This window comes from Megalops cyprinoides, chromosome 5, assembly GCF_013368585.1.
Source record: "Megalops cyprinoides isolate fMegCyp1 chromosome 5, fMegCyp1.pri, whole genome shotgun sequence".
Lineage (NCBI taxonomy): Eukaryota > Metazoa > Chordata > Actinopteri > Elopiformes > Megalopidae > Megalops > Megalops cyprinoides.
In genome coordinates, this window is record NC_050587.1 from 35175499 (window position 1) to 35199454 (window position 23956).

The 23956-nt window shown below is 49.2% G+C and overlaps 1 protein-coding gene across 1 annotated transcript in view; it reads right to left on the reverse strand.

Annotated features, from left to right (window-relative positions):
* LOC118777879 (guanine nucleotide exchange factor VAV2-like) overlaps window positions 1-23956 on the reverse strand; it is a 172895-nt gene that overhangs the window by 98429 nt on the left and 50510 nt on the right. The window lies entirely within an intron of this gene.

Genomic DNA, 23956 nt, shown 5'->3' on the forward strand with positions numbered 1-23956 from the left:
AAAGAGAGAGGGAAAGACAGAGAGAGGGAGGCAGTGGGTGAGGAAGGAAAAGAAAAGGGGTGAATTTTTATTTCTTTTTTTTCTTATTATTTTTTGAACTCCTTGCTATCATATCATCACTGTTTCTCTATGTCTGTTTGTGCTCTCTCACCCCCCAGTGCAGAATTGGCCTTGATTGGGTGAGAGGAGTCAGTGTTGGCATGCTGCCCAGTGACATGAGGGACAGACATACATTCTCATCCTACCTCTGTTGCTGGGCGGAAAGAATAACAAATGATAACAAACTATTACTACCTGCACAAATGTACCTGTAATGGGACTGCCCCCTTAAGAGAATTCCAGCTTCTGGTGCTGTGTGTCTCTCCACAGTACACTCAAATAAATACGTATGCTGTAAAGGGTCTTTTTATATCCAGGCCTCTTTCTTCAGAGAACCCTAACAGTGGGAGGGAGAGTGCATACTGAAACAGAAGGAGAGGGGGGGGAAAGAACGGAAAAAACAGAAAGAAAGAAAGACAGTGTGATGAAGAAAGAGGGAGAGAGGGAGATGGTGAGATGATTGGCAGAGAGAGGGGTAAAAGAGAAAGTGGGAGGATAGAGGGAGGGACAGCGAGAGAGCAAGCCAAAGAGAAAAGGAAGGAGGGAGAGGGGAAGAGAGGGAAGAGAGAAGAGACCTGGTCTGGTCCCTGAAGTCACAAACAGATCTCTATAAATAGTGACAGAACAACAGGATATTATTGCTCCTTCAATCTGTCATCGCCACAGGTTAACAAGTAAGTATGAAGAAAAGAGTCGAACCACACAAGTGCTCTGACTTATTATTCATGGGGCTCACACGCACCGAAAAAACATCATCGTCAAAAATGACAATTTTCCACTTCATGTCCTGTGGGGTACCACGTATTACATCGAGAAAACAGAGGAGTTTTCATAGAACCAACTATGCAGCTCATGCAGAAAAAGGAGGACGAATGGGGATATAAAACACCTAGCAACTATGTTTGCTTAGCAGCCTGTGTGTGAGTTTACAATTCTTTAAAAGTCTTTACACCTCACAGCTTCTATAAACCCCCTTTACAGCTGTTTTTACTGCCTCGGTTCTGGGAGACGCCCACGAGCACGTGAATCCAGAGCGATGTCCCAGGTGAGGCGTTAGCACTCGCGGCGTTTGGGTCCAGCGTCCAAGGTGGTTTATGGACCTGCGGCTCGCAGAAACAGTGCCGTATCTCAATGGCGTGAGACGGCAGTCATGAAAAGGATTAATGTTGGTAAGGAGAGCAGCCTTCAGCCAGAGAAGTGAGACCTAAGGTTGAGCATTCCAATGCCTGACACCCCCCCCCAACCACCCCGCCCCCCTGGGAGGGGGGAACAGAACCACCCTGGCACTTATCCCACGCCTGACACACCACGCTCACATTAACCTGTATAGCCTGCTTTGCCTAACCTTCAAACTGACTGACAGTGGAATGCGCCAGGATTTTTAACACTGAAAAAAGCACTCTCTTGCAGTTTCGCAGAATGCCTTCCGTTTTCGGTGCCAGCAGGCAGGGGATTCGGGAAAACAGGCCCACACCGGTGTGGCCGTGTCACACCGCCGGGCCGAACGGAGAGGCCTCGCCACCGTCCGGTTTGCTCTCTGGAGCAATTAGTCAAATCTGTGCTGCTCTTAAACAGGGCAGCATCACAGGCCTCTTCACACAAGCCGATTACACAAACATCGCAGAAAGAAGAGAAACCATGACACAGTGCCAGCGAATGAGAGAGAAGAAACCAGCAGGAGACACAGCACTGCAAACAGCGACACATCGAATTAGAAGTCTGATGTATGCTGGTGTGTGGATGCAGAGATTTCCTAAAGGAATACTTTACAGTTGTACACAGTATAGAATAAGTCCATATATTACACTATCAGCTCTTTGCTCCAAGACTCTGGAACACAAACACTGACTTCTACTCCCATGACTAATACATTAAACTGCACAGTTTGACCTTGAACACAAGTACAGCTCTACAATGACTCCTGCTCACTGGCTCTGAGACACATTTGATATTGGAATGAATGTGTACAGCATCAGACTCTTTTGTTGTGCGTTTGTCTTGGCCTCACTGGGTTCAGATCAATGAGAGACGGGGCCCCGGGCCTCTCCTAATAAGAGCGTGTGTGTGTGTGTCTGTGTGTGTGTATGGGATTCGGGATACGCCGAGCCGTACCCGCACTCCCCTCTCCCCCGCCCTCTCTGTATCGCCCTCCTTGTGGCTCCAGTCCCGGAGTAAACACAGACGGCACCTCTTGACGGTTACATCAGAGCCAGCAACCCGGAAAGAGCCAGAGTGCGATCTGCCCAATTAGGGCCTGTCCTTGATTGCATGTGAAGGACAGACATCATGGCCAGAGATGAAAAGTGCCATATGACAGGATCTGACCGGTGGTATTGATTATCATTTTGTCTCTTCCAAATCCATTGGCTTTTGTATGGTGGCCTCCCTTTTCAGAATACCCCCCCCCCCCACTGCTACTCCATATTTATACACTATACCGAAGGAGTAAGAGAGGGAGGATGTTATTGAACTGTTCAATCCTAGAAGCAACTAGAAGAACTAGAAGCAACCCTAGCCTGTGATAATTTTTGCACACATGTCAAATTTTATACACACACACACACTTATACACATCGACACACCCTCACATGTACGGCTCTCTTGATACGTCTGTAGTTAAAGGAAGCTATATCTATCCAAGCACACATACCCCCTGCCAGTAATTTAAGCGGCCTGGTATGTAAGCTTGTAGACTGTCGTAATTGTTCTTCTAATGAAGCTTAATTAGCCAGCACATTAGCTGTAATCCCCGGTCAACAAAGAAGGTCCAGGCCTCACCGACAAGAATGCAGACGAGGAGCTGCAGCCAAGGGAGACACAAGACCGACATTATGGACAGTATCTCAGACAAACAGTGTGCAAGGAAGAAGGTGCAATACAGACATTTACTTCATCACTGATGGAAATAGGAAACAGCTCAGTATAGCAGTTCAGCTCAGTATTTGTAATAGTATAATAGTATAATAGTATAGTGTGCAAGATTGGTGGGATATCTAAAATATTTGAGCAGTGATAATCACACAACAGCAATTTTGGTGCTGAATGCTGAATCAGTGGCAAATAAGGTGTGTTATCTGCTCTGCTGGTGTTTTTTGCTCAAAAGGAAACATTTACGATATGAAAAAAATGTCTGTAATATCCACTCAGTGTGTTTGGATGGAAAAGCTGTTTTTGTCTCACAATGAGCGCTTTCTTGGCAGCAAAATGTTTGTGGGCCTAATAATTTCAAATACATCGAAATAACGATGCACACATGTCCAATCAAAATAATGATGTTCCATTCTGTTCATATTTTATACACACACGCACACACACACATGCACACACACACACACGCACGCACACACACACACGCACGCACGCACACACGCACACGCACACGCACACACACACACACACACGCTGTAATGAGATACTTCACTCCTGTGTTGCTGTATCACATGTCTGGGCTGTCTGTGCATTCTCCTCCACCTTATTCAATTAGGGTTGTGTGTTTCAATTAATTTGCCATGCAAATACTCTGTGGGTCCCAGGAACTAACATTCGAATAATCAAACCCTGCTTTCTTTGCCCCAGGCGCTGTATTAAACCCCACTCCTGTCTGCAAGGATATCTGCATTCACTCACTGTCAGGCCATGGCAATGCATTATTATACGCAAGGTGCTTAGCCTATCCTTCATAAATATTGACGAGAATGGAAAAAAAAAAACACAACCTTGTTCATTTTTTTTTTTTTTTTGCGAGTTAACAAGCATTTGAATACTGATCCAAGTCATCAATTAGTGATGGCAGGACTGAATATTTGAATAATGGTATATTCGGCCTCACTGCTGCATCAGGCTGGAGCCGCAGTGATTAGGAGCAGCACACTGTACACTGCTTTAGCACAGGGCATTTCCATTCCAGAGAGGGGAGACATTCCGGGCACAGAATAGACAGCACTGATGAGTCCTGACAATAGGGGCCATTAGCCGAAGCCGAACTGAGCTCCATTGCGGAGCGGTGCGGTTGGCAGGGTGGCAGTGTGGCAGACTCCATCAGATGTGACCTCAGTCGCCGACTGATGAAAAAATGAGATGCAGATTGACGTATGGAGGTGGAGAGGATGATGAAGCCGATGGCCAGCGTGCGCAGACTTCAGGCCTGCTGGCTCACCCATGCTGCCTGCACTGTGATGTGAGTTCTGACACACCTGTGGGTCCCTCCAGCCCCGGTCTGTGACCTGTGCTGTGTCTCGCCAATAATCCCAGATGCTCCCAGCCTGGGTAACAACGCAGGAGCATCTTCAATGTCCAAAAACAAAACTGTGACCCTCCATCTCTTCTGGCAGCTTCAGACTCTGCGCCGCGAACAATTTGCCCGCCTGAGCAATTTTGTGATCTCGTCTGGGCAGTTTCGTGATCTCAAAAGTCAAGGCCGACTACTGTTTTTGAGGTCCGTTCGCTGTACTGCACTGGAATCTGTTAGAACACCACAGGAGTGTTCCGCGCTCCGCGCCCTGTTGCCGTGCAACACGCGAGCCGCTGTTGTCATGGTTCAGGCACCGACGGTCCCCTCCCCTTGCGGTGGCTCTCCTGCCGTACTCAGATCAATTGCCACGCATATTTACCTTGCGCATCAATTAGGTGGGCGCTATCGATTTCCACTCTGAATAGGTTCCCTTCTTCAGAAAACAAATATGCTGTGCTTCCTGACAAAGCAGGGGTTGATAACTTCACTTGAGAGTATTTGCATTCACCCGCTCTCCCGTCTAAGTGATCCATAGCCTTTCATTCGATCATTTGATAAATTCTGTTTTTTTTTTTTTAATACTGCTGTACTGTGTAAATGTTATGGTCCAACCTTCTGATAGAGAGCCAGAGAAAAAAACAGGGAGCCTGGGGACTGAATGAACGGCATCCCATAAGCACACATGTCACACACGGTGGATGTCACGTCAGAAAAACTGAACGCACAGCATTCAGGTGTTAAAAATTCATCAAGTCTCGTCTTTGAACACAGCTGAGGAAGTGCTCTCCTGTCTCTCTAAACATAGAAAAAAAAAAAACGCATGTACAAACACACACTAACCTGTTCCTCACCAGTCAAATTTTTACTCCTGTGTTGCCTCATACGAACAGCCCCATACTGTAAATACCTGAATATTTCATATGTTTTCCTCATGTCTGGCAAGATGGGTCCCCCTGGCAGGCCACCAGCTCCAGCACCATCTATTCCAAATGTGTGTAGTTGCGCTCATCCGCTGTTAGTTCTAATAAATTTTGACACATGTGTCCCTCTGCATGGCTCCTATTTTTATGGATATGGTGTAACGGGGTCATTGTCACACTTGTAATTTGACACCCTGCGTTTGTGGTGGCAAGTCTTGTCTGTGATTTTTGGCTGAGGGGAGTTTTCCCTATCACCCCCCTCATGCCACCCCCTGCTCCCCACCCCCCTGTTCCCCCTCCTCCTAATCTCTTCAGGGCCTCTCAAATCTTCAGGGTTGAAAGGTCACCTCATCACCTCTCGGTTCCATGGCTGGGGGTACGTGGCCAGACAATGACCCCTGCTGGGTGTAACCAGGCGGGGGAGAGGGCATCTGGAGGGCATCTGGGGCGTGGCAGCCAAAGGAACTCCTCTCACAGATTCAAATACGGCAGAGAAGAGTAGCAGAATTCAGAGTTCAGTCACAACCAGTAGAGTCCTATGAAGTCCCCCAGGGAATATTCTGTTGTCGTCTCTTTGGACAAGAGCCACTGCCTGAAGTTTTCTGACATGACAAAACTGTACGGTCAAAAATAGACCCAATCGATGCGAGTGCATGTGGTCAACCTGAGCAATTTAATCCTGCATATTAATAGATGGCTGCATTAAGCTCTCTAACCAGTGAGTGGCCAAAGGGCCAGTCAAATGCAGCTCAGATGACAGGCTACTTTCAGAGTGAATGAAGTGACATGACCTCTTATTCTGATGATTTTGGCTGTGTGATGCCCCTCACGCTCTGGAAACTATCTACACAGTTGAGGCACAGTAAGGAAGGGCAGTGTCTGTAGCCTAACTGAATCTGACCATGCCCTCCCAGGACCAAGGCCACGCCAGCAAGAAGCTCATAAAGGACGCGGTCGACTCATGGCCTTGAGGTTATTAGCTGCCTTTCCTCAGGCCGGCGCAGAGGCACAAAAAAACCATCTGTTCTGGAGCTCCTCTCAGAGGAAAACCTTATTATTCCTCTCAACTGGAAAGGTAATTACCACATTACCTCAGGAGCAGGACAGCAAAGCCAAAGGGGAATCAAATTCAAGTCCCCCTGTTAAGATCAACTCCGAAAAAAATCCCTATTTGTCTTTTTTTTTTTTTTAATTTAAAGGACAGGAGCAGTATCAGGAGCGGGAGCGTTTCGCGGGCGGCCGACAACACACGCTGTCACAATTAAAATGGCGCCGACGAAGCCTTGTCAAGGTTATTATGCCCACGTCTCTTCTCATCACGCCTCAATTACACGCAGCGCGGCCCGCGGTGATAGCCTTCGCGCTCCTCCACGAGGGTGTCGTCTTTGCGGAGGGAACACGAGAGAATGACTCAGGGACAGAGGCTTTTAATGGGGCGGATCTGTACTGCTCACAGTTCGCGACTGAGACAGCTACAGCCGAGCGCTGACCGCAAATGAGCCCCTGACAGCTCTCTCTCTCTCCAGCGGACGTGTGGCACGGGGAAAAGAGGGGCGATATCTCTCTGAAGGCCACCCTTGATCATTCCCTGAAAAACAATCAGCGGCTAACTGTGAGATCAGCGTTTCACGTCACTGTCTATAATTGGAATTTGATGGTCGTGTTATTTCTGGGAAAAAAAAAAACAAAAGACGATATGCATTTGAAAGTGACCCACACTGAAAATGGGTTTTTGGCACTGCCAGGCAAGGGGCAATTCAATGGACCTTACGAGGTTCGATTTGAAACGGATGGCCAGCCAAAACATTTTCCCTGGGGTTTTTCTGCTGGACCATTGACCCCAGTGGCATTTGAAAGGGCACGCAGGGAACACCGAAGATCGGGCCAAAAGCCTGAGGAATGATCGACCCTACAATAGATCGGCAGTGCTATTGCTATTTATAGTGAGGTCTTGACTCGGCCATCCTGGAGGTTGTGAACCCCTGGAAGAATGGAAACTGATGCTGTAAGGGAGGGGAGGGGGGTCACCTCAGACTGATTAACATGGCATTTAGCAGCCGCTCTTTTCCAGAGCGACTTACATTACGTTACAGCTTTTCACCATGTTAACCATTAGGGATATTTACTAAGGCAATTGTGGGTTAAGTACTGTGCCCAAGGGTACAGCAGCAGTACCCCAGCTGGGAATCGAACCAGCAACCTTTCAGTTACAAGTCTTGCTCCTTAACTTGATGCGGAGGCCTGAAATAGCTGCATTCTTCCTGCAGTTTGCAGTCAAAAACAGAACTGCGTCACAGTGAAATGTTTTTTTTCGAAAGCGGGTGATTTTGCAGGGAGGGGAAAAATCCTGTTACTTCACATTGCAGCGTATCGCACTCTCCCCATATTGCTTGCTCAGCCTGCTGGAAACACAGAGCACTGACAGACTCCAATTCCTCTGCCGCCTGCCTCTTTCTGATGCTAAGTAATCTCTGATTACAATAACACCAGGCTTTCCCCCTCCATATCTCTGTGCCCGACTGCCAGGCTGGGAGTTGTTACTTACCATCTGCTCGGAAATTGGCCAAAATGCTACCTACACCCCTGTAATTCCATCATTATCTACAGTTTATACATTCTTTTTTGCTAGATATTAAAAGTAAGATTTTTCAAGCAATGTACGCGTTTGGTCAGTGGGGGCACTGTGAGGCAGTTCACAAGAGCAAAATATGATGATGTTGAGTTAAACTTAGAATGACAGACAGCCATCTTTTCAAAACATGGCCTTGAAATATATATTTACATATATTATAGTGTTATATGATAATATTATTGTTAAATGTAGACTTTCAGTAATATTTGTCTTATATCAGTAATCTTACCGCATCATATATTATTGCAAAATTATATATGTATTATTCTTGATATAATCGAGGTAGATGTTATGCGCAGACTAGCATGGCAGAGGCGTGAGAGGGGGGCTATTGCCTCCAAGCCACAAAGTCGTGTGTTCAAGTCTCTCCTTTTAGAACATCTATAGATTAAACCATGAATGTCAGCATATTGACAGTTAACACAACTGGACAAATGTCAGATCTTGACGTTTGGCTGTAATATCAGGTTGACAGCACACAAACACACACAGACACACACACAGGCGCACACACACACACACACACACACCCTGGGATACACTGCTAGCTTGGCCCCGTCTGCTGTAGATGAAGTGCATCTCCACTGATATGAGTGAGCTTTCATGAGATCATGTCTCTGACACATGTGATGAAACTCTATAGAGCACTTCAACAAAACACTCTGTAAGTTCAAGGCTCTATAAAAGGGCATTGAAACCATGATCATGGACATGTGCATATATATTATGCAAAAATATATACCTCTGTGTGTGTGTGTGTGTGTGTGTGTGAGTATGCAATGTAACCATGTAATATATGTACATACATGTTACACATATATACATACATGACTCACTCACTGACAGGGTCATGACTAATATACAGACAGACACACACTTAACCTTTATACACCATACATTCAGAGAGACATGGATTTTCTAGCTGTCAGGGACAATAATGTCTATACCTCTCCCGATTTTAAAACTAAGGCTTCCTGAGAATCTTGCAACTCGCTTCACCCTTCTGCACTTGAACCTGAAGGAGCCCTTTTACAGCTCGCCAAAGTGGATAGGCAGGTAATCCTTTTTTCGCTTGTTCAAAAAAATACTCCAGAAATCCCCCTCAGAGGTGTATCACTTCGCAGGAGCCGTGTCTCCTGCTTCAAACCCCCCGCTCTCGGAGGCTGCCTCTCCCCCTTTTGCCTGCCTGTTCTCCTCGCTGGCAGAGCGCGGCGTGGAAGCCTGCTTCCTTCCTCCGGTTATCTGCGCCTCTGCCACAGCCAGTGAATTAATGTCTAATCTTCCAAAATGTCACTCACTGCAGGGTAATAAGATTTGAATGGAAATGTGGTCCCGCGGTGAGGGCCGGCTTTTGGGAAATAATTTTCCATCTTATCACTTTCCCCCCCCCTTCCCTACTCATCGCTCCAACCCCCCCCCCCTTCCTCTCACCACCCCCCCTTACAACCTGGCACTTCCTTCCTGCATCCCGCTGCTTCCCAAAACCCCAGCATTGTGAAGTGAAGAACGTCTCTTGCACGATATGTGACACAAATTAATGCAGAGGTAAATAAAAGGAGGCGACTCCGAGGAGTTTTTTCGGAAGGGGGCTATGGGGGTGGGAGATACTGTGAAGGCCTCGTCTCTTTTTTTGAGGCGCGGGACGGGGACTCAGAATTCATCCTCTTCAATCTCTGCCTTTCAGAAACAGTCTGCCGCACGACTGTTGGAAACAGCCTTTTTGGAAATAACTCTGTGAACCTCGAGTGATTGTTTTTTTTCTTTTTCTGTCTGCCCCTCTTTCACCCAGTTTCTTCCTACCTGTGCTAGACAGCCAAATTCAGGTGCTGATTGTCACGTCCAGCGCTGGGGTTTTGTGACAGGAACCGGGGGGGGGGTCACATGGGTCCCGTGGCATTGACTCCAGCCAATCGCGCGTGAAACGGGTGAAAGGCAGCTAGCTGAAACCCCAGTGGGGGGGGACCTCATTGGGTTTGTCCTATTTACTTGCGCGAGACGGGGTCGCACCAAAAGGGAAGGACTCGCTTTCAGCTGAACAGCAGGCCTGGTTGAAAGCCAAAGCAAATGATATCTTTACAAGGCATGATTATCGCGTGCGGTGTTTACCCTCGTTTTCAAAATTTAAACTAATCTGCGCGAATTGGCCTGTTCCCCCAGGGGAATGGATTAGCCTCGCTCTCCGAGGCTAGCCCGTAAATTGCTATACTAATCACGGCGCTGAACTTGTCTTTGCCCAGATAAGAGAGATTTAATGGAGATATTTAGCGCCTGATCGTTTATCAGATGCTGACAGGCGGTGAGTTCCCCACTGTTGGGGGGGAGGGTGTGGGGGTGTGGGAGCCCTCATCGTTCAGAGCAAGTGGGGCGTGACTCGTGTATCTGCTCCGAACAGATGAACCCAATCACAGACAATATGCTGTTAAAGCGGGGTTTATGCAAGGCTGCGAGGGACTGGATTCGCAGACTTCCTGAATAATGAGAAATCAATTTGTGCTTTTAATCCCTGGAGATGTGCTGCCTCAGCAGGCCGGACCCCGGATGATGTCACTTCTTTTTTTCAGGGGACCCGGGGCTCCCCAGTTTTGTTCCGGTCTGAATGTACAATGCATGTGCATTTGTGCGTGCGTGTGTTTGTGTGTGTGTGTGTGCGTGCGTGACAGTGTGGGGAGGACACGGTGTACACACTCTTCACAACAGCTGGGAAAAGACACCCCCTTGAGTCGGCAACCTGTTCTCGATTCAGGCGCCCGCCACTTGATTGCGGCGAGAAAAACAGCAAAGAAAGTGGGGCTCGAACACCGTGTTATTGCAGACAGAAGGAACATCCCTCCGTAGCACTCCTGCTGAAATGTGACATTCAGGCCTTGGCACCCGAAGGAGGGACACAGCAAAAACCTTAAGCCCCTGATGCCACATGGATGAGTGAGAGGAGTGTTTGTCAGTACAAGTCCCCAGGACAGGAGGAGGAGAGAGAAAGAGAGTGGGGGGGGGTGAGGAAGAGAGGGAGAGAAGTATAGATGGGGGGAAGAGGGAGAGAAAGAGAGAGGGAACGGGAGAGGGGTAAAAAACAAAGAAGAGAGAGGGAAAGAAGGGTAGAAAGAGTGGCGAAGAAGAGAGAGAGAGAGCAGGAGAGGAAGGGGGGAATGAGGAAGAGAGGGATGGAAGGATAGACAGGAGGCAAGAAGAAGAGGAAGAAGAAGAAAGAGAAGCAGCAGGAGAGGGAGAGGGGTAGAAAATGAGCAAAAGAGAGGGAGAGAAGGGAAGAGAGGGAGGCAGAGAGAAGAGAGAGAGGAAGGAGGGGGAGTTAAAAAGATAGAGAGAGGGAAAGAGAGCAAGACAAGGAGGGAGAGAGAGGTAAAGAGGGAGCAAGAAAGGGAAGAGAGGGAAACAGAGAAAGAAGGAGAGAAAGGAAGGAAGAGTGAGATGAGGAGAGGAGGAAGGAGGGAGAGGTAGAGAAGGAACACGAGAGAGAGAGAGGCAGCGATGGTGAGAGAGAGGCAGTTAGTGGAAGAGAGGGAGAGAGAGAGGGAGAGAGATGTGCTGATTGGATTATATCTCAGGCGCACAGAAAAAGGCTATTAAGGTCAGCGCCACTGGGAGCGAGTGACGGAAGGAGTGAAAGCGGTCTAACGAGACCGGGGTTTAGCGAAGGGAGGGCCGCGGGCGCCCGGGGGACGGCGTCATGTCGCCGGGACTCACATCAGCCGCCGCACCCGTCCCCTCTCCCCCCTCCTTCCTGCCTCACGTGGAAACACGCCCCGTTTGCAGTCAGCGCCACGCTTTTGTCGTTAGCGCGTCCGCGTTCCTGCTGCTACTGCTGCTCCTGCTGCTCCTGCTGCTGCTACTGCTGCTACTGCTTCTCTTAAAAGGCATAGACGACTGGCTTACTAAAGTCTGGCACGCCCGTCGTTCCTCAGTGTCGAAATTACCTTCCAGGTTTTCGGTAAGCATCTGAAAATGGACCACAGAAAGCTTTCACTTTCGCACCCACTTCACACCAAGGAAATGGACTCTGCCTGCGAAGGCTTGGCGTGTCCAAACAAACACTTTCCCCGGGTTTGTGTTATGTCAGAGAGCCTCACTAGGTTCCCTTTATATGTTTAAACTGCATAGAAGTATAAAAACCCCAGCTACTGAAGAAGGACAGCGGACAGGAGACTGATCAGTGTCATACGGTACATGAAGCGGAACGTTCATGTACTGTAGTTCATACTGTAAGTTCATGCAGTAGAAAGAAGCGGCTCATAGGGCCGTTTTCATTAGAGGGGCTCTCTCTCTTCGACTCCCGGAACTGTCAGGAGGAATCGCCGTCCTGCTGACGAAACACTGAGGGAGACCCCGAAACCCCGGTGCGCGGCCACAGATTTGCACCTGCTTACTGTCAGCGCTGCCTGTCGGCCCACAAACTCAGCCTCCCCGGGGCTCACTGGCTCAGGCCTCGGCTGGCGCACTTCCTCCTTACACCTGCTGCACCACAAAATGGCCACCGTGCGCCAATCACACTGGCGGGTTCTGAGGAGAGTCACGCCCCGCTCTGAGAACAATGAAAGGCACTGCATAAAAATTATTGTAACTCACTGTTATTATTTTTATGATCGTTATTACTATTATGAAGCTAAGACTTGCTCTTTGGAAGCATTGTGCCTGTGTGTGGTACACAGGAGTCACCCTCAACAGGTGTTTGACAGAGGTGAAGGCCTCACCAGGTGTTGGGTTTATCCACCAGGGGAAGAAACGGTTTGCGATCCCACCTGGGACTGACCTTCAAGAACCTGACTCGAGCTCCAGCCCTGGCCCTGCTCCCAGGAGGAGCCAATCAGATCGTGCAGCTTTAGCTGCCGGCATCTGGCAGCCATTCTTGAACTGCATAATGAATTATGTTGATACGGGGCCAGCATTAATTACTCCAGGCCTACCCATCACCATGGCCCTACGTGCACGGTCTCTGCGGAACATCTGCAACCGACTGTGGATCTCCTAAAAAAAGAGTGAGAAAGAGGGGGAGTGACGCCGAAAACCACGGTTATTTTCCCGAGGATAAAAACTCGCCTTTTCGAATCCGCCGCCCCTATTTCAGTGCGGACGACCGAAAATGTCATCTGGGGGGAATCCATTTCCTCTCTCCGCAGACTTTCTGCGTACGAGCATAAACCAGAAAGCCGTCATGAATAAATCACACTTGAATATATTTCTGCGGGGACAGAGACAGAGGCGGAATGAGAACAGAACGCGCAGCAGACGCGGATGGGCCTGGGAGCGCTCTCTCTCTCGCCTCTGGCGATGCAACTTATTACTTTCTCTGCCTTTACGCTGCGCGGATTGAAACAAAAAGCATTTCATTTGAGGCTGCTGAGTAATGACTGCGAACCCAAGCCCTTGTTCTCGTGTTAGCAATGTAGAAGATGGACAGGTGCTGTGCTTTTTGACAAGCAGGAGTTTTAAAGGCCTTGAGATGGGGCTCTGGACAGAGTCGACTGGTCTGGCTGTGGCACAGTTTTCTCCCACAGAAATAGGTGTAGTTACCTTCGGAACTTCCCCACTTTGGACTTGGTTCTGCCCCAGACTCTCGGTGGCAAGTATCCAACACTGCTGACCTGGGATACGAGACTAAAACCACCCTGATGGAGGCCTGGGCAGCAGACGTGGCATAACTCACACCCAAATTTCCCTTGAGTGTCTTTATTTTTTTGGGGCGACAGTGGCTCAGGAGATAGAGCAGTCAACTGGGGATCAGAAGGTCCCTGGTTTGAATCTGGCTCATCCTGGCAGAGTGTTGAAGTGTCCTTGAGCAAGACACTGAACCCCCAACAGCTCCCAGTGGCCAGTTGGTAAGCCTGTATAGCAGCCTCTGCCACTGGTAGGTAGATGTGAGGCATATAACTGTAAAGCGCTTTGAGTACTCAAATGAGTAGAAAAGCGCTATATAAATGCAGTCCATTTATTTTTTGGTGAAGCTTGGTTTTCAGCATGCGATTCCCTGTGCCTAGTGTTTTCTTGTTACATTTAACAACAAGCACGCAGACCTCTGCAGCATGCAGGGCCCATTATGACCATTAAAACACTGAAGGCTTTCATCTAATCGGGGAGGGGGGGCGGGGGATTTCCCAGCATGCTGTGCAGCGTTATGTGCGTCAAACAGCGGCAACTTGTGAGGTCCCCGCTCTTTGAGAGCAGAGCGGAGAACCAATGAGCAAGCAGCTCAGCGCAGCGTGTGAGCTGCAGAGGGCTGCAGTGGGGTGGCAGTGTAGTGTAGCGGGTAAGGCGCAGGTTTCGTATCTGAAAGGTTGCTGGTTTGATTCCCTGCTGGGGCACTGCTGCTGTACTCTTGAAGAAGGTATTTAACCCAGAATGGCCTTGGTAATATATCCAGCTGTATGAATGTAATTGTAAAAACTATAACCAATGTAAGTCACTCTGGATAAGAGCATCTGATAAATAACAGTAATGTAATGTGTAAGTCTTTCCGTTTAAAAAAATATATATTTTTTTCTACAGGTTGTCCAAAGAGATTGTTTTTTGCGGCTGCTGTATATTTCATCCGACACGTTGTTGCAATGAATAAAACAGGTGGCAGAATTGAGTCTGACAGCTGTGGCTCTTTCTCCCAAGCTTTGAGTGACCGATTTAAGTCAAGCGATGCCTGTGCGCCTACACATCTCTCCGAGTCCTCGGCGGTTGCTGACACCGAGGAAAAATGTTGCGTAAGAGTTGAAAAAAATGTAATGTTCCCACAGATGGCCTTGACAATGGGACCCCGGGACTGACCGTCTCTGACCTGATGTTTTTAGCGTGTCCTTAATGTGGCCCTCCGAGTGTCTCATGCCTGCCGTCAAAGTGGGGCCTCTTTGCTGGGGGGCCTGGTGCTGGAGTGTAGGGTTGTCAGGCGGTGGGCGGGGGGGGGAGGGGGTTGATTTTTTGGAGCCGCGCAGACAGGGTCTCTGCATTAGAATGGCATGATGTCTTTATAACAAGAGAGGGGTGAGTGCTGGTAACAATGACCCCCCCCCCCACTGCCCCCACCCACTAACTCTGCCCTACCTCCTTCAGTGAAAGTGGGAGGAAGAGAGAAAGAGAGAGAGAGACACTGAGGCAGAGAGAGAGTAGGCTGAGAGAAAATGACTGATAGAGACAGAGATGCAGAGAAAGAGAATGAGAAGAGTCAGAAAGAGATGGAGACACATACCTAGAACGAGAGAGGAAATCAAGAGAAAGGTGGAGAAAGAGACAGAGAAACAGAGACGAGGAGAGGCTGAGAGATGGAGAGGCAGACAGAGGCAAAGAAGCAGAGGCAGCCAAAGAAAGAGACAAGACAAAAGAAAAAGTGTGAAAGAGAGAGAGGTGGAGAGAGCGATGGAGTGAGAGGCAGAAAGAGCAGGAAACAGAAAAACAGACGGAAAAAGGAGACAATAGGTTAAGAGACGGAGAGACAGACAGAGACAGACAAAAGAACAAGTGAGAGAGAGGCAGAGATAAAGAGAGAGGGAGAGAGAGAGGCTGATTTTCCTCCTTTTCAGCCAGTCGGAGGGCCCCAGCGGGCCTGTTCCCGGCCGCCAGCGTCTGCGCACCTGTTTAAAATGCAGGGAGCTGGAGCGGCGAACAGGTTCGGGTCTCCACAGTAATTACAGCTGAAGCCATGCGGCGCGGCGCGGGGACAGGGGCGGCCGGCGAGAAGGACATCGGAGACACGCAAACAAACCTCCATTAACCTTCCAGGCGATCCGTGTCCCGCCGCCCGCCGCCCCGCTCTCCCACGTCTTCCAGCAGGCAGAGAACGCCTTTCTAATGAGCGCGGCAATGGGAGAGGGACGAAAGGGACAGATCCAGACCCGCACGCTGTCATTTATTCTCCCAGAAAAAAGTCTACGCTGCACTACGGTTCAGAGCAAATCCAAAGTCACTCCTAAGAATCGCCTTGACCTCCGGACGGCTGTCCTCTCACGCCGGTCACACACGTTCCTCACCTGCACCTCGTCACCTGAGTGACAGAGCCGCAGCTCCTGCATCATTCAAAAGGGGAGCCTGTGAAATCTGAGCCTAACTGTCACGGACGGAATGCCAAGGTTAAACCTGCGAAGACTCGGGCGACACAATCAGGGTGCCTTGATTCTCAGGCCCACGGCGTGTGAATGAAACACGCCCTCCATAAGCTCTTTGGGGGGCATAAATTACCATGGTGATGGGCCAAGGACCATATGACTGGATATCCCAATTCAGAGGCTATGAAACAGAAAGGTGTGAGGCCTGCTAAATAAGTAATAGAAACAAAGGGAGGCTGCTCTCCGTCCAGCTAAGCTGGGGAAGGAGGGCCGACACCTTTCACCGGCTTGGCTCTGTTGGTGCAGGGAATTAACGGGCGATTAACTGCCAGCCAGGAGACACCCGCTGGGCGAGAAATGAGCGAGAGTGAAAGGGGGGGGGGGGGTGGGTGAAGGTTTGGTTGCTCTGAGGGGGGTGTGTCGGGGGGCGAGGGGTGTTTGGGGGTGCGAGAGCAAACACCTGGCAGGCCATCTAACGCAAACACAAGAGACAGGGCAGAAGGAGGTGCAGCACCACAATCCTACATGTACAGTTCATTCTGCAGGGCATATCACCTTTTTTTATGCATCTCAGAACATGATTCTTAAATGCGGATTTTAACGCTAGCCTCAGGTCATGGGTGAGCAGCGGGAGAGAAAGTCTACTGAATGTTCAAACCAGCCGCTGCTATTATAGAAGAGAGAGAGAGAGAGAGAGAGAGAGAGAAAGAGAGAGAGAGAGGTATGTAATATCGCTCAGAGAGGCACAGCTATATTATAGTAAAACAGAGACTTTATTACAGTATCACAGTGATTATTATACTCCGCAATACATCCCAGGGATAATGGAGAATCATTAAAGCTAATTTACATTTTAGCACTGTTTGATTAAGAACATCAGAGCGCATTAAATCCCGTGGTTTCATCTCCGCGACTTTCAGCACCACAAATAATATAAAGCGCCTCCGAGCGCGGAGCGGGAGCTGCGGGGATTATTCACGCGGCAATTTTCACTGATGGCCGTCCCGACGAGCGGTGGCGAAAAACGCGTTCGCGGCGCTTTGATTTACCCGAGTGATTGTTCTCAGTCCAAAGCCGGGCTTTTTAAAGAGTAATCACTCATCCTGGAGGCACACGCCAGCCATGTAACGTTTATTTACCTGGCACTGCTTTTACCTGGCATTCTCCTCGTTCTGACAGCACTTTCCTTTCTCAGAAATACAGTCCATGGGTACAACTTGTATTTTTTACTTTTGATGTGGGAATTCAGCTTTGCAGGGATTTAGGGATTTGAACTTACAACCCCCCTGTTCACAGGTACCCCGATGCTGTTGCCCTGTATGCACCTTGATTATTACATCGCGTCAGCTGGTCAATATCCTTGTCAATCACAGCAGCACTATGGAGTAAACAGCCAATCAAGAGAGTCATAAAAGAGACGTCTCTCTCAAAAGACATCTGTCTTCTTCAGGCAATGTTTTCAACACCTGGTTTTTAATGACAGCTGCTTCGCAAACTCTAGTTTCGCTCTCATCAAATAATGAGGTTCTACTCCATCACTGGCCGAGGTCCGGCGGCTAATTCAATTAAATTAAGACCTAAATAAACTCTTATGAGTGAGACGAGGCCCTCTCCCTGACGGAGTCATGGATGCATGACGGGCAGATTACATTTGAAGGTTTTTAACGGGCCCGGAGCCAGCCTGTTTCTACCTGTCCGTCAGGGTGCTTCCGTTGGCGAAGTTAGAGGTAGGGAAAATAATGGCTACGCAGGGCTTGTACTGAATCCACAAATGCCTTCTGGCAGGCTCTGCTCTCCTGACTGACCTCTCCTTCCTCCTTTCCTGCGTCTGCTTGTGAACAAATCAAATTACGGAGATCGGCCCGACCCTTCCCAGTCACAGACAGAGAGCTCCTTTTCTCCCCCTGCTACGGACAGTGCTGCAGAGCGATGTGGAATGAATTTTCAAAGAGAATATTGTTGGGAGTGTGGCGTTTTTTTATTCTCCGAGGCGGGGACACGTTTGCAAAACAAAGAGAGGCAATTATTCCGACAATGGGAACTCGCTGTGTGGGCTTTTTCCCGCTACATAAAAGCTTTTGCTGTTCATCATTTTCGCCGAAATTAAATCCCGGTTTCTGTCGGCTGCTTGTCAAAGCAGGGACCCGACTGACATGAACAGAGAGTTGATTCTGGGGAACAGACGTGCCAAACCACTAAGCACGGTTGCAATTTCTTTGAGAAAACCTGTATTTTTATCAGGAAAAAGACTGGCTACGTGCACCCTCAAGGGAAACTTATCTAGCTGACTATTAGTCAGTGACTATTTAACCTCTTACAGTTTATCCAAGCGTGACCGGCTGGTCAGGCAACATGTCACTTAGACTGTAGTGTGTGGGTGTAAGCATGTATGTGTATGAGTGCATGTGCGTATGTCTGTGTGGGTGTACATATGTGAGTGCATGTGAGTGTGTGTGTGTGTGAGAGTGCATATGTGTGTGTGCGTGTCTGTGCATGTGAGTGTGTGTGTGTGTACATGTGAGTGTGTATGTGTGTGTGTGTGTGTGTGTTTGTGTGTGTGAGTGCATATGTGTGTAGGTGTGTCTGTGCGTGTGTGTGTGTGTGTGTGTGTGTGTGTGTGAGAGTGTGTGTGCCTGCATGCATGTGTGTGCATGTGAGTGTGTGTGTGTGTCTGTGTGTGTGTGTGTCCGTGTGTATGTGTGTGCATGCATGTGTGTGCATGTATATTTATGTGTGCGTACGCCTGCCTGTCTGTTTCAGCATGTCCAGCTGTTCATTACCCGCGCTGAGGAATGCCTGTGGGTGTGGCTGACAGTGTGAGCAGCTACGCAAAGCTGCCCAGGGGCCACACACCACACATCTGCCCCAGCAGTGCCTGTGCCTCCGTCTCTGACCAGCCGCTGCATCACCGGGGGGGAGGTGCCTCCGGATGCCAATCAAACCCGTATCCCAGACGACGCCGGCCGCCCGGAGTCCACCTGCCTCCGAAGGTACCGCGGTAACAAGGAGACATCTAATGAGAGCCGTGGAGAGAAAAAAAAGGGACCAAAGTGGGATGGAACCTCCCATCAATTATTCATGGTGGGAGAAATTATCATCATGAGTGAGCCGCTTTGAATGAATAATTGATTCTGTCTTTCCAGCTAATGCTATAAGATGCAGGGCTTTGAACAGACAGGAAATGGGGGGGGGGGGGTCAGACAGCATGGGAGATTCAAGGGCAGGAGAGGGAGGACTTTTTGCCCCCACCTGGAGGGGGCACCATTCCCTAGGCAAAGAGGAGAGGCTCCTGATTGATTACAGACTTACGACCTGACACGCACATAAGTCATCCATAAGAGGACTCTTAATGCCCTATAACCCAGAGCTAAAAGCCATTGTGGCTGTCTGCAAACACACTTATTACAGGTTTAAGTAGACCATCCATAACGCAGAACAGACACAGAGCGTGTGCCCCGGGGGGGCGCTGCATCTGGCCACACTCAGTCTATCGCCTGGCGGAGGCAGAGCCGCACGGCGCTAATGACTTCCTTCCAGTCCTCTCTCCGCTTAAAGTCAAAACACGTGTTTGCCGCTGTGAGAGATTCAGCTAAACCATTCGAACGCCGCGACGGGGGGTGAGACGTTCGGCAGATACCTGCTTGGAAACCCCGCCACCTGGTCTGAGTCTGTCGGCACGCAACCCTCCTCCAGCGAGATATCAATGAGGCTGAGTATCTCCAGCTCTCCGAATGCTCGCCTCCATCACCTTTAAGCCCCCCATTGGTTCAATAGCACTGCAGGGCTGCATCTAGCCAGGGGTGACTGGGGCTTCACCAACTCCCAGAATGGCTGGAGCTACTATACACTAACAATACCTGACTGATATCCACCAATCATAGCATTTTGCTGCGGAGAGCTGCCTTGCGATTGGCTTAAGAGCCAGTGATTGACAGCACGTGTTAACTCCACCCATTAGGGGGAGTTTTGAAGCCTTCAAACTCCCATTGTCAGCTGCATCTTAGCTGCTTATCCCAGCACCATGTGCCAGCAGGCACTGAGCCAACTAGGAGGAATCAGAGAGACACTGAAAGACAAATAAACCTGGGGTAAGTGTTTGATAGGGGAACAGACGCACTTACACATCAGCTTTCCACAACCTTCCTACAGTAATGGCTGTGGACTTTTGACTGTGCGTTCTGTCCAACTGTGCAGAGATTCACTCTCTGGTTGTTGCTGACTTCTTGAAAACCTCAAATTCACCTCAAGCCTCAGAAATAAATATATAAATATACACAGACATTTTTATAAACTGTGGATATATATCTGTATATATATACATGCTGAATGATAATTATAAGCTTAACAAATGATCTAGAATAGAAAGTATCACTGGATGCTTTCGCTGGGTATGGTGACCATGTGTCACAGCACCGCTTCTGTGTTGCCCAGACTCCTCCTGCTGAAGCTGCCGGCCAATCAGTTACTTTCCAGTGGCTCTGACTACAGGAAGTGGAGAGTCCAGACTGAGAAGGGTGCCAATCAAGCGTGCGGCTCGAAACAGGAAGCGCACCTGCTCGAAACCAGACCCGCAACCGCCGTGAAAATACTCTTCCGTGGCCAAGTTTCCTTCTGCAGAGAGACAAAGGCCAACAGAGAGAATGGGAGAGAACAGAAAGAGACACAGAGAGAGAGAGTGGCAGAGAGAGAGATGGCACAGAGGGTATTGAATTAGTTACATTCTGTGACCCTCACGTTTTGACGGTCTGGGTGTCTCCGGTGCAAAAGATTTCTTTCTCTCACTGGCAGAGGGAATTCTGGGACTTTTGTAAACTTTTTGTTTCTAATATTGACAGCATCCCACACACCCAATCACGCGCAGCATCCATCTGACCATCAGAACAGGCCCATAAACTACGCTGTGAAGTCACCATTCATCACCCTAAAATCTGTCTGCAAAATGACAGAAATCCGCTGAGCAGGCACTTTGGACTGAGGACTGAATTCTAGGCTGTAGTGGTTAAACCGGCATGCGTGGATTTATTTTGGAGTCCGTTAGTAGAGAAATGTAAACCGCAGCCAGGGAAATATTGATGAAGACATTTTTTCCCAACGTTTTCCTTCTTAATTGCTTTTCAGTGTAACGTAAGTGATCGCGTATTGGGTAATAGATGATGAACAGGTGCAGCGATGTCAGACTAATTATGATGCCCTTTGCGGAGAAGCAGAGATCACTATATTAATAAACACTGTACAGACTTTCCCTCATTAAGAGGAGGGAAAACAGGCCATAGTGTTCACAAACGTGCTGCGTTTAGGCACGTATCCTCCAGGGTCTTCACGCCATATTTCATATTAATTATCTTACATGATAAATATGTAATGATGGAAAGAAATGAGAGGGAGCCGGCATCTGTCCTGACCCCCCCAAAGGGGGGTGGGGGACATCGGGGATGGGAAGACAGGGGGATGATGGGAAATCTCCATGGTTATCACCATGAATGAAACAGGAGATGGATTAGGTGGTGGGGGGGTTGGGTTGCTTCCGCTATCAGGCCCAGTCCAGAGCACTCAGGGGTCCTGCTGGACTGACCTGGGGGGGGCAGGTAGTCTCACTCCCCCACTGGATGCATCCAGAGAGGGTAATTAAGGAGGAGACAGGGCTGTATGGAGATTTCCTCCCAGAATCCCACACCACCAGCAATTTGTGCTGGAGATATGGAAGGGGTGGGGTGGGGAGGGAAAGGGAGGGGAGGGGTCACTTTCGGCTGATTAATACTAATGGTCCCAGCTGTTTGCCCCCTCCCCCTCCCCTCCTCTGGGACAGGGGTCCTTCTCCTCCCCCTCTTCAGCGAAACAGAAGGGTGGGAGGGGATGCTCGAGAGCCGGTTTGGGAGGGAGGTTTTCAGCATCCCTGCCACGGAGGCCTGAAGAAGCGTAGAAGGGAGCCGCTGTCTTGAAGAAACAGTTTATCCCCCCCCCCCCCCCCCCCCCCCCACGGTTCAGTCTGCGCACTCAGCGCATCCCTGCGCTCTGAATGCGGCTTTGAACTGCAAGAAAGGAAACAGACACCGACAGAGGAACGGAGCAGGAGAATGAGAGGGGCTCCCACCCCTCTGAATGCTGACTGCCAAACGCTTCTCTCACTGCACCGATCAGCTTACGCCAAAGAGCTGTGCCAAAGATGTGCAGCGCTTCGGACGGCTACAGGCACGTGAGCCACAGGGGTTTAGAGGGACCGTTACGCAGAGCTCCGAAAATCCTACTCTGCCACAGAAACGCTTCGGATCGAGGGCCACGTTCGTCCTTCGCTTCCCGATGAGCTCGGAGATGAAATTCACGCGCCGCTATAAGCAGGCCCTTCGATATATTCTAATGTGATGCGCGCTCTTCCCCTTAATGGAAAATCAATGACAGGACAAGTCCGCCACCTCGGAGAGAGAGAGGGAGCGAACGGGTGCCATTTGCGGATTGGCACGGGGGAGGGTGTGTGATGGATTCAAAAAGCCTGGGATGTTAATAGCATTTCCCCTGAGCTCATTGACTCTCAGAAGCCGTCCTCTGCCTCATCTTACCAAACCCACCAGGCTGCATCTTTCCCTTCCGGACCTGAATAAATGCATGAGATTAAACTTTGATTTCAATAAGCTTGTACCTTGTTATATACCCATTTATAGACTTGTGACCACTGCTTTTTTTTCCAAGTCCCCATTAATGTTATATTATAGTCGCACCCATTATCTTGGTACAACCCCCAAGCCCCGCCCCCTTGCCCTGGGAGAAATTCCAAACACAGATATTGCATTACCCAGATATTCAACTCCTGTGTTTCCTCCATCTCCATCTAACAGATTCTGGATGGTAACAAGGGGTTCTGGTTCCTCCAATGTTCCTATGCAGACTAGAGACACTCTGTATTAGACTATGCCCTTTGAAGAACACTCATGGCGAATGAGTAGACAGATAACATTTTTATCATTTACAATGGCAGAGACAGAGACGCTTTCCATGTGAAGCACACAAAGCTGACAATCTGCTCAATACACAGAAAATCTCCCAAATGCTGTGAGGTCACAATCAGCCCCGCTGTGGCCGTCACTCAGGAAGAGACGCGCAGCCACTGTGGCGAAGCAGAGCCAAATGTGTCAGGAAAATATTCCCCCAAAAGGAGGGATGATTCCTGACACATTTACAGCATGCGAGCAGACCAGACAGAGGGGCAGTGACCGGATTAGGAGCCCCCTCCCTCTCCCCTCTGCTGTGTAAACTGGTGTGCAGACACGCCAGCAATCCAAATCGCCCTCACCCTCACTGCTGACCCGGGGGCGTGATAACCACACTCCCATTCACAGCGGGGACGGGCTGCAGGGAGCAGCACATTTGCACCAATCAACCGCTCCCACGATGCTCTTCAGCAGCAAAATCCGCACCAAGGCCAGCCACCCGCGCCTCTGGCTCCAAATTGCTCTTTCACAACTTTGCGAAATTTTCATGCGATAATGAAATAAGGGACCATTATGCCGGTCAACTCAGCCTTGACAGCAAAAGTTGAAGCGTTCACCCCAGACTGCAGACGCAAATTACGATTGGCTGATATCGCCTTTTATCTGAACCTGCCGTGAGCTCAGACCCATTAATGTGAGACGGCAGTTCTGACTCATTTCCAAAGCCCTTTGGCAGGTGAGTGCCGCTCCTCATATGATATGTACATTGGCACGACCAGAGCACACTATCTGTCTATCTGATATCTCTATATCTCTCTCCATCTGTCTGTATCCCTATCTCAGTCTGTCTGCCTAATGGAGAGAGAGTCTGAGACAGACAGAGATGTCCTGGAGATGAAGGGTGTTATTGCAACTCAAATGTGACTCATCATTATTATTTTCAACCTGCATGAATCAGGAAGTAATGAGATATTCTCAAATTTATGGTGTATATATCGATCGCTCAATCTAATTTTATTTTCTATAGCGCATTTTTACAATCAAGATCGTCACGAAGTATACGTGCACTGTACCCCTCCCTTTGTCCCCATAAGAGCAGGTATCTGGTGTGGGGA